This window comes from Bombina bombina, chromosome 3, assembly GCF_027579735.1.
Source record: "Bombina bombina isolate aBomBom1 chromosome 3, aBomBom1.pri, whole genome shotgun sequence".
NCBI classification, from domain to species: Eukaryota; Metazoa; Chordata; class Amphibia; order Anura; family Bombinatoridae; genus Bombina; species Bombina bombina.
The window spans coordinates 915,761,553-915,778,731 of record NC_069501.1 but is presented as its reverse complement, the minus strand read 5'-3'; positions in this window follow the sequence as shown (position 1 = coordinate 915,778,731).

Genomic DNA, 17,179 nt, shown 5'->3' with positions numbered 1-17,179 from the left:
ATAATAAATAAATATATATATATATAAATAAATAATAAATAAATATATATATATATATTATAAATTTAAAAAAAAAAAAAAATAATAAATAAATAAATAAATAAAAATAAAACAAGACATATATAGATTTTATAGCCTTCGTAGCTGTACTTATAAATAACTTTCACAAAAAGTGATGGATTTCAAAATCTTTATTAAGACCATTGGGTATCAAGCTATCCATAATATGGATCCACTTCATTTCCAATTGTCCCAATCTATTCTGTGTGTCTCCTCCCTTCCAATTCAGTTCTAATTTCCTAATGCCCAGAAATTCCAAATCCTTTACATTTCTATTGTGCTTTTTATCAAAGTGAGACGATACTGTATGATTAGCATAACCCTTTTCAATATTGTAAATATGCTCATTCATCCTAATTTTCAGAAGTCTAGAGGTACGCCCTATATAGATTAAATTGCATGAGCATCGTAACATGTAAATTACGTTTTTGCTATTGCAAGTAATAAATTGATCTATACTGTACTCCCTTTTGTTATCTCCAGAAAAGAATTTTTTACAGAATTTTGGAGATTTTTTCAAAAATTGGCAAGCATTGCAGAATTGACACTTTCTAAAACCCATTTCAGATGGTAGCAACCAATTTTTTACTTTGTTGTTGTCTACTTCTTTAATACATTGGGATAGTTGAAATTTAAGGTTGGGAACCTTTCTAAAAATTATGTTAGGTCCATCGCCTAAAAATTCATTTAATGCTGCATCTCTTGTGAGGATTCCCCAGTGTTTTTGTATGATGTTCCTAAGTTCTCCACTCTGAGTGCTATGTTGGAAGATAAGTCTATTTGCTAGTTTATCATCAGTGAATTTCTTATTTTTGATTTTATATTTTAATAAATCTGACCTGTCCATGTTGGTTACTTCTTCTATTTTTTCATCTAGAAAAATTAGCTGGATAATTTTTCTCTAAAAAACGTTTTTTTAGGATTTGAGATTGAACCTTTATACATATCTTGTTCTTTACAATTACGTCTCAGTCGGACAAATTGACCTTTAGGGACATTTTTAAGCCAATGTTTTTGATGACAACTTTCAAGGCTTATGTAATTGTTTACGTCTATGCTCTTAAAAAAGTTTTTCGACTTCAACATTTCATTCTCAATGTATATTTCAAGGTCTAAAAATTCTACCGTGGTTTGACTATAATTCCAAGTTAGAGCTACTTTGAACTCATTTATTTTCAAATATTCCATGAATTCAAGTAATTGGTTCTCACTTCCTGACCATATGAAGAAAAGGTCATCTATGTAGCGATGATAAGACACCAGATATTGCGCCCAGCTAGAGTTGTAAATATATTGATTTTCCCAATTGGCCATATATAAATTGGCATAGCTGGGCGCAAATCTGGTGCCCATCGCTGTGCCTCCTACTTGCAAATAATATTGGTGGTTGAACCAAAAGTAGTTGGTTTCTAGAATTATAGCTATGCTGTCTAAAATAAATTCAAGTTGTTTTTTATCCAAAGAGTCATCTTTTTTTAGGATGTTTTTTACTGATGCTATGCCAAGATTTTTGTCTATTATGGTATAAAGTGACGTAACATCACTAGTCACCAACCACCAATTTGGATTCCACTCGAGTTTTTCTAAATGGTTAAGGATACTTAAGGTATCTTTCAAATATGATTTTGTCTTTACAACATAAGTCTGTAAAAATTGGTCTATATACGCCGATAAATTGCTTGTGAGGGAATTGACCCCTGACACTATGGGTCTACCCGGGGGGTTAGATGGATCCTTGTGTATTTTTGGCAGTATATAAAAAGTGGGAGTTTTTGGAAATTTGTTGTAGATATATTGATATTCTTTTTTATTCACAATGCCTGTTTTTAAGCCTTTTTCTAAGTGAAGTTCAAGTCTTTTTTTAAATTTTATTATTGGATTACTATCAAGTTCGATATATACCTCAGTGTTTTTAAGTTGTCTAAGACATTCCTCATTGTATTTAGTTTTATCCATGATAACTGTCCCTCCGCCCTTGTCCGCGGGCTTTATGACTATCTTATCATTCATTTTTAAATCTGCCAAGGCTGTTTGTTCTAGTTTAGTGAGATTGGAACCATAATTAGTTTTCATATTTTTAATATCCCTGTGTACTAGTTCTAAGAATGTCTCCATAGGTGCTGATTTGCACTGTGTGGGATTAAAGGAGGACTTTTTATGTACCTCTATATGTTTATATTTATTTATTTCTATAGAACTGTTACTGATTATGGGATTGTTAGTGAAAAACTTTTTTATACATAGATTTCTAATAAACTTCTGAATTCCTATAAAGGCTTCAAATTTATTCATTCTGTAACTGGGAGCAAAATTTAGCCCTTTGTTTAAGACAGAGGTTTGGGCTTCTGATAGTGTGGTACTAGACAGATTGAAAATACCATTATCTTTTTTATTTATTTGTTTATTATTGTGTTTATTACTTAGTAATCCGTTCTGTCCATGTTTTTGCGTCTTTTGTTGAACAGATCTGAATCCGTTCTTGTGTATTTTCTTTTTCCAGCCTCTATAAAAACCTCCTCCTCTTCTGAGTTATATCTTGCTAAAGCTCCAAATCTATTATGGGTGGTGGTTTCTTTTGGATATTGTTCTTTATGATTTTTAAAAGGATTTCTAGGTTGTTGCCAATTATTTTCTTCTCTTGCCCACTGTTCAGATCTATCCTGATTGTTTCTATAATTCATATTTTTATTATAAGTCATGTCATGATTTTTCTGTGGATATCTGTGATCTGCATAGGAAAAATCTTCCATTCTTTTGTTATAGTAGCTCTCTCTTTCTCTATGTGCTAAAGAATTATGTTGGTGTTGATTTGATGTATTGCCATAATAATTATTTCTATGTGTGTATCTAAAGTCTTGATCTTTATATTGTAAACGCTCCTTGTTGGAATTACTAGTATTTTGAATAAGTGTTCTTCTATTTTTGGCTCTATAATTTCTTTCTTTCCTTTCTTTATAATCCTCATAGTCTCTAAAGTATTTCTTTCTCTTAGTGTCTTTGATCTCTTTTTTTAAACAATCTAAATTTTCTGCCACTTTTTGTGAAAGTTCCCCATATTGTTTGCTCTCCATATGGGGAGTTATTTTTTGTTCCAGCATGTTAATTTCTATATTTGCCTCATCCAATAATTTTTTCTTTTCACTAATAATAAGATTCATAAGTTTTCTTGTGCATTCTTCTAAAATATGATTCCACTTGGTCATAAACATAAGGTTATCCTGACCAAATGTGGGATTTTTTAGAATTCGTAATCCTCTAGGGGTAATTTGTTCTTTCAAATATTTTTCTAAGGTTACTATCTCAAGGTGATATTTGGTTTCTTTAACCATATATTTTTCAACTTCCTTTAAGAGGTTTGCTAGTGAGTCATCTGTGTGTTCAGAATCATTAAAAAAATCATCAGCACCTGATGCTAGGGTGCGTCTACTTTGAAACAAAGACATAGTGGCAAAATCTCCCAAATTAACAAAAAGTAATATATATAATGTGTTCTATATGTGAAATCTATGAGTATGTGTAAAAGGTTAAAAACTGTGTGAATGGTGTGAACTGCTAATTAATTAACAAGGTGTGCTTGGCTTTGATACACCTATAAACAAAACTCTGTGCTAAAGGAATACCCAAATATAGCTAGTTTGCTGCAGAAAAATCAGCGTGTGAACAAAAAAACAGTACTAGTGACAAAAGCTGATAAAAGTCCAAAAATTATTTAAAGGCTATCAGTTAAAAATAAACAGTAAACAGTGCTTACCAAACATAAGTGCTAATACAATTGCTTACATTAATCCATAATTACAGGATATAAATATTACTTATATCTTAGTGCACTAGTAAAATAGGTATAACAACAAGATAAAATTACAATAAATATACCAAATATCACAAAGAAAAAAAAATGTGAAATAAATGTGATAACAAAAATCATAAAAGGAAAACCAAATAAAGTTCTGAATAAAGGATATGTCTGTGTCCTCTGGATGAGTTTTTCAGCTTGTTAGCATTCCTCAGTGAGATCCCATAAAAAAGGAAACAGAAAATTGCAACATAGTGTGAATCTGTAATGGCACTTTGAGGAAGTAGTTGTTTTGTAACAAATGACTACTCACATTTGTTGGAGCTTTCCACTAAGCTCAAGGATATGCGCACTCCCACTTTATACTGATGGGAAAACAGTACACCTAGGCAAAACTTGGATGCAAATTTATTTTAAAATATATAAAAGCGTCACATAAGCCTTGATAACACCACAATGTAAGGGTACAAAAGCAGATATGCTGTAATAAATGCTTCAAATCGCCAAACTTGCAAAGAGGTAAATGGATCAGCAGGAGTGTGACCGCCGAAACCAAAACCTCGTTTAGTAGCAAGACAGTAGCGCTAAGCCCCCAGGTGTCCTGGCTAGTGTAGAGACGTGATAAAACTCAATATAGAAACAGTTCAGTTCCGACGTACGTTTCGCAGGTATGCTTTGTCAAGGAATGTTTGTGCGCATGTCCAAGAGTCCTTTTAAACAATCCATTGATGAGTTTCTGCCAGGTTTGTAGTTCCATCCTCCATTTTGGAAGTTGGCATTTAGGTAATTTGTCATTAAACAACTAGTATGTTTTTCAGCTTCTTTCAGTTTTATACATTTTGTTGATATATGCATAGATGTTAAGATGGATAACCAGAATTGGTAAATTATGCATTATAATGTTATAGCATTATACATATATGCAAAACTTCAAAAACATAATCACATTGTGCCTGCAATTGGTGTCTATACTGATGGTATATGTAGGTAATTTGTTGTGTTTTTTTTTTTTTTTTAACCCCTTATTGTGAAGGTATTAGTTATATCTTTTTTAGTTTAAGTGATGTTACTGACTATATGTCCTATGGACCATAATTAAACTACTAGCCTTATTATAAACCTAGTTGTATCGTAATGTTTTCAAAAATAGATTTTATTTGTTAGCATGTGGCATGTTTAAAAACATATATTGTACTTGTATGTGTTTGCGCTGAAAAGTTATGATAGGATGTTAAGGTTACTGTTTCTAACTATGTGTTTAATTTTACATTTGGGGTTCCATATATTGAAAATAAGTTTGTGAAACATTCTAAAACTACCTAGCACTGACAATATGAGTGTGGACAAAGAGAAAAAATAAATAAATAAATAAATAAAAAAAAAAAAAAAAAAAAAAAAATTAAAATAAAAAAAAAAAATAAAAAAATAAAAAATAAAAAAAAAAAATAAATAAAAATAAAATAAAAAAATATTAAAACTTAAAAAAAATTTAGATAAATAATAAATAAATATATATATATATAAATATATATATTATATATAAATAAATAATAAATAAATATATATATATTATATATATCAAGGCTTATGTGACGCTTTTATATATTTTAAAATAAATTTGCATCCAAGTTTTGCCTAGTGTACTGTTTTCCCATCAGTATAAAGTGGGAGTGCGCATATCCTTGAGCTTAGTGGAAAGCTCCAACAAATGTGAGTAGTCATTTGTTACAAAACAACTACTTCCTCAAAGTGCCATTACAGATTCACACTATGTTGCAATTTTCTGTTTCCTTTTTTTATGGGATCTCACTGAGGGAATGCTAACAAGCTGAAAAACTCATCCAGAGGACACAGACATATCCTTTATTCAGAACTTTATTTGGTTTTCCTTTTATGATTTTTGTTATCACATTTATTTCACATTTTTTTTCTTTGTGATATTTGGTATATTTATTGTAATTTTATCTTGTTGTTATACCTATTTTACTAGTGCACTAAGATATAAGTAATATTTATATCCTGTAATTATGGATTAATGTAAGCAATTGTATTAGCACTTATGTTTGGTAAGCACTGTTTACTGTTTATTTTTTTAACTGATAGCCTTTAAATAATTTTTGGACTTTTATCAGCTTTTGTCACTAGTACTGTTTTTTTGTTCACACGCTGATTTTTCTGCAGCAAACTAGCTATATTTGGGTATTCCTTTAGCACAGAGTTTTGTTTATAGGTGTATCAAAGCCAAGCACACCTTGTTAATTAATTAGCAGTTCACACCATTCACACAGTTTTTAACCTTTTACACATACTCATAGATTTCACATATAGAACACATTATATATATTACTTTTTGTTAATTTGGGAGATTTTGTCACTATGTCTTTGTTTCAAAGTAGACGCACCCTAGCATCAGGTGCTGATGATTTTTTAATGATTCTGAACACACAGATGACTCACTAGCAAACCTCTTAAAGGAAGTTGAAAAATATATGGTTAAAGAAACCAAATATCACCTGAGATAGTAACCTTAGAAAAATATTTGAAAGAACAAATTACCCCTAGAGGATTACGAATTCTAAAAAATCCCACATTTGGTCAGGATAACCTTATGTTTATGACCAAGTGGAATCATATTTTAGAAGAATGCACAAGAAAACTTATGAATCTTATTATTAGTGAAAAGAAAAAATTATTGGATGAGGCAAATATAGAAATTAACATGCTGGAACAAAAATAACTCCCCATATGGAGAGCAAACAATATGGGGAACTTTCACAAAAAAGTGGCAGAAAATTTAGATTGTTTAAAAAAAGAGATCAAAGACACTAAGAGAAAGAAATACTTTAGAGACTATGAGGATTATAAAGAAAGGAAAGAAAGAAATTATAGAGCCAAAAATAGAAGAACACTTATTCAAAATACTAGTAATTCCAACAAGGAGCGTTTACAATATAAAGATCAAGACTTTAGATACACACATAGAAATAATTATTATGGCAATACATCAAATCAACACCAACATAATTCTTTAGCACATAGAGAAAGAGAGAGCTACTATAACAAAGAAAGGAAGATTTTTCCTATGCAGATCACAGATATCCACAGAAAAATCATGACATGACTTATAATAAAAATATGAATTATAGAAACAATCAGGATAGATCTGAACAGTGGGCAAGAGAAGAAAATAATTGGCAACAACCTAGAAATCCTTTTAAAAATCATAAAGAACAATATCCAAAAGAAACCACCACCCATAATAGATTTGGAGCTTTAGCAAGATATAACTCAGAAGAGGAGGAGGTTTTTATAGAGGCTGGAAAAAGAAAATACACAAGAACGGATTCAGATCTGTTCAACAAAAGACGCAAAAACATGGACAGAACGGATTACTAAGTAATAAACACAATAATAAACAAATAAATAAAAAAGATAATGGTATTTTCAATCTGTCTAGTACCACACTATCAGAAGCCCAAACCTCTGTCTTAAACAAAGGGCTAAATTTTGCACCCAGTTACAGAATGAATAAATTTGAAGCCTTTATTGGAATTCAGAAGTTTATTAGAAATCTATGTATAAAAAAGTTTTTCACTAACAATCCCATAATCAGTAACAGTTCTATAGAAATAAATAAATATAAACATATAGAGGTACATAAAAAGTCCTCCTTTAATCCCACACAGTGCAAATCAGCACCTATGGAGACATTCTTAGAACTAGTACACAGGGGATATTAAAAATATGAAAACTAATTATGGTTCCAATCTCACTAAACTAGAACAAACAGCCTTGGCAGATTTAAAATGAATGATAAGATAGTCATAAAGCCCGCGGACAAGGGCGGAGGGACAGTTATCATGGATAAAAACTAAATACAATGAGGAATGTCTTAGACAACTTAAAAACACTGAGGTATATATCGAACTTGATAGTAATCCAATAATAAAATTTAAAAAAGACTTGAACTTCACTTAGAAAAAGGCTTAAAAACAGGCATTGTGAATAAAAAAGAATATCAATATATCTACAACAAATTTCCAAAAAACTCCACTTTTTATATACTGCCAAAAATACACAAGGATCCATCTAACCCCCCCGGGTAGACCCATAGTGTCAGGGGTCAATTCCCCTCACAAGCAATTTATCGGCGTATATAGACCCAATTTTTACAGACTTATGTTGTAAAGACAAAATCATATTTGAAAGATACCTTAAGTATCCTTAACCATTTAGAAAAACTCGAGTGGAATCCAAATTGGTGGTTGGTGACTAGTGATGTTACGTCACTTTATACCATAATAGACAAAAATCTTGGCATAGCATCAGTAAAAAACATCCTAAAAAAAGATGACTCTTTGGATAAAAAACAACTTGAATTTATTTTAGACAGCATAGCTATAATTCTAGAAACCAACTACTTTTGGTTCAACCACCAATATTATTTGCAAGTAGGAGGCACAGCGATGGGCACCAGATTTGCGCCCAGCTATGCCAATTTATATATGGCCAATTGGGAAAATCAATATATTTACAACTCTAGCTGGGCGCAATATCTGGTGTCTTATCATCGCTACATAGATGACCTTTTCTTCATATGGTCAGGAAGTGAGAACCAATTACTTGAATTCATGGAATATTTGAAAATAAATGAGTTCAAAGTAGCTCTAACTTGGAATTATAGTCAAACCAAGGTAGAATTTTTAGACCTTGAAATATACATTGAGAATGAAATGTTGAAGTCGAAAAACTTTTTTAAGAGCATAGACGTAAACAATTACATAAGCCTTGAAAGTTGTCATCAAAAACATTGGCTTAAAAATGTCCCTAAAGGTCAATTTGTCCGACTGAGACGTAATTGTAAAGAACAAGATATGTATAAGGTTCAATCTCAAATCCTAAAAAAACGTTTTTTAGAGAAAAATTATCCAGCTAATTTTCTAGATGAAAAAATAGAAGAAGTAACCAACATGGACAGGTCAGATTTATTAAAATATAAAATCAAAAATAAGAAATTCACTGATGATAAACTAGCAAATAGACTTATCTTCCAACATAGCACTCAGAGTGGAGAACTTAGGAACATCATACAAAAACACTGGGGAATCCTCACAAGAGATGCAGCATTAAATGAATTTTTAGGCGATGGACCTAACATAATTTTTAGAAAGGTTCCCAACCTTAAATTTCAACTATCCCAATGTATTAAAGAAGTAGACAACAACAAAGTAAAAAATTGGTTGCTAACATCTGAAATGGGTTTTAGAAAGTGTCAATTCTGCAATGCTTGCAAATTTATGAAAAAAACTCCAAAATTCTGTAAAAAATTCTTTTCTGGAGATAACAAAAGGGAGTACAGTATAGATCAATTTATTACTTGCAATAGCAAAAACGTAATTTACATGTTACGATGCTCATGCAATTTAATCTATATAGGGGCTACCTCTAGACTTCTGAAAATTAGGATGAATGAGCATATTTACAATATTGAAAAGGGTTATGCTAATCATATAGTATCGTCTCACTTTGATAAAAAGCACAATAGAAATGTAAAGGATTTGGAATTTCTGGGCATTAGGAAATTAGAACTGAATTGGAAGGGAGGAGACACACAGAATAGATTGGGACAATTGGAAATGAAGTGGATCCATATTATGGATAGCTTGATACCCAATGGTCTTAATAAAGATTTTGAAATCCATCACTTTTTGTGAAAGTTATTTATAAGTACAGCTACGAAGGCTATAAAATCTATACATGTCTTGTTTTATTTTTATTTATTTATTTATTTATTATTTTTTTTTTTTTAAATTTATAATATATATATATATATTTATTTATTATTTATTTATATATATATATATATATTTATATATATATATATATTTATTTATTATTATTTAAATTTTTTTTAAGTTTTAATATTTTTTTATTTTATTTTTATTTATTTATTTATTTATTTATTTATTTTATTATTATTTTTTTAATTTTAATTTTTTTTTTTTTTATTTATTTTTTTTTTTTTATTTATTTATTTATTTATTTATTTTTTGTCTTTGTCCACACTCATATTGTCAGTGCTAGGTAGTTTTAGAATGTTTCACAAACTTATTTTCAATATATGGAACCCCAAATGTAAAATTAAACACATAGTTAGAAACAGTAACCTTAACATCCTATCATAACTTTTCAGCGCAAACACATACAAGTACATATATGTTTTTAAACATGCCACATGCTAACAAATAAAATCTATTTTTGAAAACATTACGATACAACTAGGTTTATAATAAGGCTAGTAGTTTAATTATGGTCCATAGGACATATAGTCAGTAACATCACTTAAACTAAAAAAGATATAACTAATACCTTCACAATAAGGGGTTAAAAAAAAAACAAAAAAAAAAACACAAACAAATATCTACATATACCATCAGTATAGACACCAATTGCAGCACAATGTGATTATGTTTTTTGAAAGTTTTGCATATATGTATAATGCTATAACATTATAATGCATAATTTACCAATTCTGGTTATCCATCTTAACATCTATGCATATATCAACAAAATGTATAAAACTGAAAGAAGCTGAAAAACATACTAGTTGTTTAATGACAAATTACCTAAATGCCAACTTCCAAAATGGAGGATGGAACTACAAACCTGGCAGAAACTCATCAATGGATTGTTTAAAAGGACTCTTGGACATGCGCACAAACATTCCTTGACAAAGCATACCTGCGAAACGTACGTCGGAAGCTGAACTGTTCTATATTGAGTTTTATCACGTCTCTACACTAGCCAGGACACCTGGGGCATTAGCGCTACTGTCTTGCTACTAAAGAGGTTTTGGTTTCGGCGGTCACACTCCTGCTGATCCATTTACCTCTTTGCAAGTTTGGCGATTTGAAGCATTTATTACAGCATATCTGCTTTTGTACCCTTACATTGTGGTGTTATCAAGGCTTATGTGACGCTTTTATATATTTTAAAATAAATTTGCATCCAAGTTTTGCCTAGTGTACTGTTTTCCCATCAGTATAAAGTGGGAGTGCGCATATCCTTGAGCTTAGTGGAAAGCTCCAACAAATGTGAGTAGTCATTTGTTACAAAACAACTACTTCCTCAAAGTGCCATTACAGATTCACACTATGTTGCAATTTTCTGTTTCCTTTTTTATGGGATCTCACTGAGGAATGCTAACAAGCTGAAAAACTCATCCAGAGGACACAGACATATCCTTTATTCAGAACTTTATTTGGTTTTCCTTTTGTGGTGTTGTATTGCTTCTGCAGACATAATTTGTATCATTCAAGCTATTGCTGACTCTCAGAGAAGGTGTGCTGTTTAAATAAATAAATATGCACGGGTCCTCACAGTATATGTGTGCATATGTGTGTATATGTGTGTTTGCTGCAGAATAGCAGTAATAAGTTTTAGTAGATGCATTTTTGCAAAAGGAAGTATATTGCAAAAATGCTTCAATTTCAAATAAAAATGCACTTATAAACATTTGAACTTTTGTTCCCTTTAAGGGTACTGAGAATTAAAAAAAAAATGAAATGCAGAAATCTTTGTACTCTTTATTTTGTCACTATATAAAGCACTGGTAAGACCTCACCTTGAGTATGGAGTGCAGTTCTGGGGACCAATCGCAAAAAAAGTTATTGCAGAACTAGAAAAAGTTCAGAGAAGGGCCACAAAGGTAATACGGGGTTTGGAGAATTTAACCTATGAGGAGAGGCTAGCCAAACTGGGTCTGTTTTCTTTAGAAAAAAGGCTCTTAAGGGGTGACATGATTACTTTATATAAATATATTCAAGGCCCATATACAGAGATGGCAGAAGCTTTGTTTATTCCAAGAAAAATGTTTGTGACCAGAGGTCACAATTTAAAGGACCGGTAAACACAGTAGATTTGCATAATCAACAAATGCAAGATAACAAGACAATACAATAGCATTTACTCTGAATTTTAAATGTTGGAGGAAAGGAGATTTAATCTCTTGCAACGGAAATGTTTTTTCACTGTAAGAGCAATAAAATTGTGGAACTCATTACCAAAGGAAGTAGTAAATGCCAACACCCTAGATACATTTAAAAATTATTTGGATACATTTCTGTCTATAAACAAAATTCATGGATATGATTGCTATTATTAAATGGGTCACCTTTTAGTGGGATTATTTAATCTTAACTGGAGCTTTTTGTATATATTTTAGATTTGTATAGGTTGAACTCGATGGACTTCGGTCTTTTTTCAACCTCATCTACTATGTTACTAAGTTACTATGTTTATATAAATTCAAAATCAAGTGCTATAGGAGGAAAAGAAAACATTGTGATAATATTTAATCAGTTCTTCATTCATTCTGTTTTTCCTTACCTTTCGATATACCTTTTCCCATTGTTTTCTTGTTATTTTACTTTTTATTTTGATGAAACTAAAGTCCAGTCTGGTATACTTCTATCTTCCTGCTGTTCGAGATCCTCCTTGTTGCTTCTTAGCACTATTTAAATCTTGTTTTACCTTTAAAAAATTATATCTCAGTTGTTGATTGATTATTTTATGATCTTCCTTTTCTCTTTATTTGAAGGACATGAAACTCAAAAAATTTTCGTTACTGATTCCAGTAGAGAATTAATTTTAACAACATTCAATTTACTTCTATTATTTTATTTGGCTCATTTTTTAGGTATCATTTGCTGAAGAAATATCAATGCACATGGGCGAGACAATAACACAAGGCTTCTATGTACAACCACCAATCAACAACTATTAAGCATATTTAGATATGTTTTTAACAAAGGATATCATGAGAATGAAGCAATTTAGATAACATCTTTCTGAATAATGAAAGAAACAAATTGGATTTCCCTTCTTTTCTGCAGCATCTGGAAACTTAGGTGTAAGTTAGTATCTTGAAATGTAAAACTGACCATGCCGTTGATATTTTTGGATTATCTTGTATTGGTGAGTAATATTCAAGTGGCTTGAGAAAGGGCGAAAGCCCGAAACGTCGCCTATGTCTTACTGCTTGTAATAAAATAACATAAAAAAAATTTGGAGTGCTGCAGATTATTCTACGCTTCTATATTTATCTGTCTTGGCGGGACAGAGGCAGCTTGCACCCAGCAACTAAGGGAGAAACTGGTGCTGGACTTTACCCTTATTATATATATATATATATATATATATATATATATATAAAGTACAAAGTGTAGAAAAGGCGCTCTGGGAGAAAGGAAGATGATGCTGAAAGTGCTGTAAAAAGCACTATGCTGTGATGAACAAATAATGTTGATTTCCAGGCAGCAGGTTAAAAAGTAAAGTACAACTTTATTTCAAAAAGTATAAAAAAGGACACTGTTAAAATGTCCTGTACAGAGCCAGCAAATAACTCTATCAATCAGGCAAGTGAGCAGATCCCCATGCAGACATGTTTCGTGCACCAAGGTGCACTTGATCACTGCTTACCTGGGGATCAGCTCAAATGCCTCTTTAAAGGCTGAGCTAGATCATGACATCACAATAATTAAATACCTGATTGGTTACCTATTTCCACAGGAGGAGCAAACCAATTTTGCAAATTTTAAACATTTTGCGAGACATATATATAAACTATGAATATGTCCTATATATATTACCATATGAATACTTTCCTAACTTGCTAAAGGAGACAAATATATCCCTGACAAAGGTCTAAGAATTTCCATATTTAAAATGCTATTTCACAAACAGGACATATGGAAAGTGCAAAGAATATTGTTGTAGCACAGCTTCCATGCAATACATATTCAAACAATATATTAGTGCCACCTTCCCAAAGACAGATCAATTTGTAATATATAAATATTAGCATTCAAAAGCAGGACCTTTAATCATGTATTATGTTTAAGTAAGACTTCCAGATCACGTCTGATGTTTAGGCCCATCTGGTTCACTAGTTTGTAATCTAAACATCCAAAAAATCTCCTTTTTATTCAACAATGTTTCCCTATTTCCTCCTCTCTTCCATGTTCTAATATGATCAATTGCCTGTATCTTGAGGGAAGAAACATCTGAGTTGAGTTTTGTTTTGAAATGTCTAGATACTGGTGTGTCCTCAACAGACCTTAGATGTTGCAAAAACCTATCTTTTAAGGAAGTCGTTTTTGTTTGCCCTGTATATTGAATTTTACAGAGAATCACAAGTCAGTAGATAAGACGACATGTGTTGTAGCACAATTGATAATAAAATCTAATATCAATTTCCATTTGGGTTGTGCTAGAAACAAATTTGTCCCCCTCACATATAAAAACTACATGTTTTGCAAACGGGACGTCTACATTTGAAACATCCCTTTTTCTGTTTTAACCAGCATTTGCTCTTGTTGGGTCTCATATCTGAGGGTGACAAGTGGTTGGCCAGAGTTTTTGCTCTCCTAGGGATAAATTCACATCCCGAATCCAAAAATTTCTTTAATAATGGGATCAGAGTACAAATCGGAAGAGATTCCTTGATTATATTACATATTTTTGGTGTATTCTACACTATATGTAGTAATAAACTTGATCTACTCAAATCATCATTATTGCCTCTGTGTCTTTTTGATTTATATTGAAGTAACTGTTCTTGGGAATCTGATCCACATCTTCTTTTGCTATGGTGAAGGATACTATCCACTATACCCTCGCTGTCTAAAATCTAATGTGGCCTCACTAGCCTGGCGCTGATATTCAACTTTCTTTAGAACAATTCTTTTGATGCGGATATATTCCCCTTTCGGTATCCCCCTCAGAACATGTCGTGGGTGACAAGATTCAAATTGTAGCAGGGTATTTTCCGCAGTTTCCCTTCCTATACATCTTAGTCTCGATATGGCATCCAATTTCCCCACCCTGGACTGTGAGGTCAAGAAAATTCCACACCTGTTTTGACTGTGTGTGCCGTAAATTCAATACCTTGCTGGTTACAATTGAGATATTGACAGAAAAGATCTGCCCTTGTAGCATCACAGTCCAGATGAAAAACGATCATCAATATAACGATGATATTGGATTATCTCTCCTTTAAAATGGGTTGTTATCTCCAAAGACGTGGGACAGCTCCCACCAGCCCATAAATAGGTTGGCATAGGATGGGGCAAACTTTGCCCCCATCGCTGTCCCACGTCTCTGGATATAGTACTCTGTTTGAAAACATAAAATACATATGTGACAACAGATATTCAAATTGCTCTCATCAGAAATATCTTGGTAGCCTCTTCAAAATCACACATAGTGTTAATGAAATATTCTATAGCTTGAAGGCCTTTGCCATGCTCTATAGATGTATTACAGTGAAGTAACATCCACAACCATAAGTCTATAAATGGTTTCCCATTTAACTTTAGAGATTTTATTTATAAAAGATGTAGTATCTTGTATGTAACTAGGCAACTGGCATACCAACGGCTGCAAAAATGTGGTCAACGAGTTCTGAGAGAGCTTCATTTAGAGACCCCTATACCGCTATAATAGGTCTTCCTGGCGGGGACAGGGGATTCCTTATGAAGTTTGGGCAACTGATGAAAAATTGGTGTCACCGGATGTGACACTATCAACTTTTCCTCAACAGATTGTGTGATAATGTTGTTTTTACGTGCATAACTGACATATCCGCAATCTCTTTTTGAAATTTATTGGTAGGATTTTCTTGAGTTTTATATATACAATCCCTTTGATTAAGCTGTCTCTTAGCCTCTGTAATGTAGTCGATTCTATTCAGAACGACTACATTACCGCCCTGTCAGACTGTCTGATTATGATGTTTTCATTTTCAGACAGTTCTTTCAAGGGCCATTTTTTCCTTATAAGTCAAGTTAGTGTGCTTTTTATTTTTATCTGTTTCTGTCACTGATTTCTCTAAGTTGCGTAATTTAAATTCCACTGTTTTTTGAAAAATGTCAATTAGCTTTTGAACGAGTTTTGAAAGGATAAAAGGTACTTTTATTCTTAATGTGTTTTGTAGAGGACATTACTTTCTTGAAGGCACTCACTCTTATCTGCCTCTCCCTCATTTAATATTGGTCTAGATCTCTCAGCGTATTCAATTCTGAAAAGTTAAGATTAGACATTAATGCAACATCATTAGTTACTTCTGCTCTTTCTAAGTTGATTTCCGCGTTCATTTTGTGCCTCCTCATCCTTTCTAAAAAAATGTTTTTTCAACGTTATTTTTCTTGCAAATCTATTTATATCCAAGATTGTCTCAAAGATATTAAAGTGATGAGAAGGCACAAAATTTAGACTTTTGAGAGTAGATAACCTGTGCAGAAGTCAAAGGTACAGAAGATAAATTGACCACATTCTTATCCCTTAGGCATATTTCTTCGTTCCCTTTTGTGATCTTGTTTTGATTGTTTTTTTGTTGTTCTTCAGTACCTCCCTTATTCTTCTGCAGCCCACCCGACAACCTCTGTGTGTTTTTTTTCTCACTTCTTCGCGTGGCCAGAGCCTGCCCGTTTTTTTGACTGTGAGGTAGGGTTTTCACTATAATATACTGCATCATTCTCTTCGAAAGACTGATGCAGTTTCACCTGCCCTCAGGATTGTCACCATCTGATGAGTCACACTCATATTCGGTGTCTGAAAATGTTACACTTTTGCCCTTCTTATTCCCCCTTCCAGTTACTTTGTTTGTTTCTATTTTTTATATTTTCTCTATATCCTTTTCTAGAGTTGTCTCCTGAGTCCATCTATAGACCTGGTTGGAGTCATAGTCTCTTTTATCCCTGCTCATCTTTCTTGACTTAAATTGCCATAATTCCCCTTTTAAATGTGTTCATTTTAATTTCAAATTGTCTGTCATATTTCTTGAAATCAGGATCATGCTGATGTTTTTTCAATAAGATCTGGGTATCTCTAATCTCTGTCATAAGTGTGGTTCTTTGTTTCCTTTTATGCACTAATAGTAAATCTATCAGTGCAAAGGAACAAGTATCCAGAATTGAATTCCACTTTTCTATGAAATCAAGTCCGTTACTGTAAATGAGGGAAATTTCCTAATACGCAAACCTCTGGGTATGCGGTTATCTTGTTTATATAGTAAAAATGATTTGATATCCAGATCTAATTTGATGCTCTTTCCTTCTAAGTCTCCATATCAAAGAATAAACTGTCTAATGTGTGTATTATTTCATTAAAGTTCTCAGTAAACATCATCTTTAAATTCACTTAACACTATGCTTCCTCCATTTTGCTTAGAGTATATGTTTTTATTCCTATCTAAGTCTCAATCAATGTCAGTATGTAATTATATAAACACTACTGAAGATATTTTTCTAAAATTCTTCAAGACCT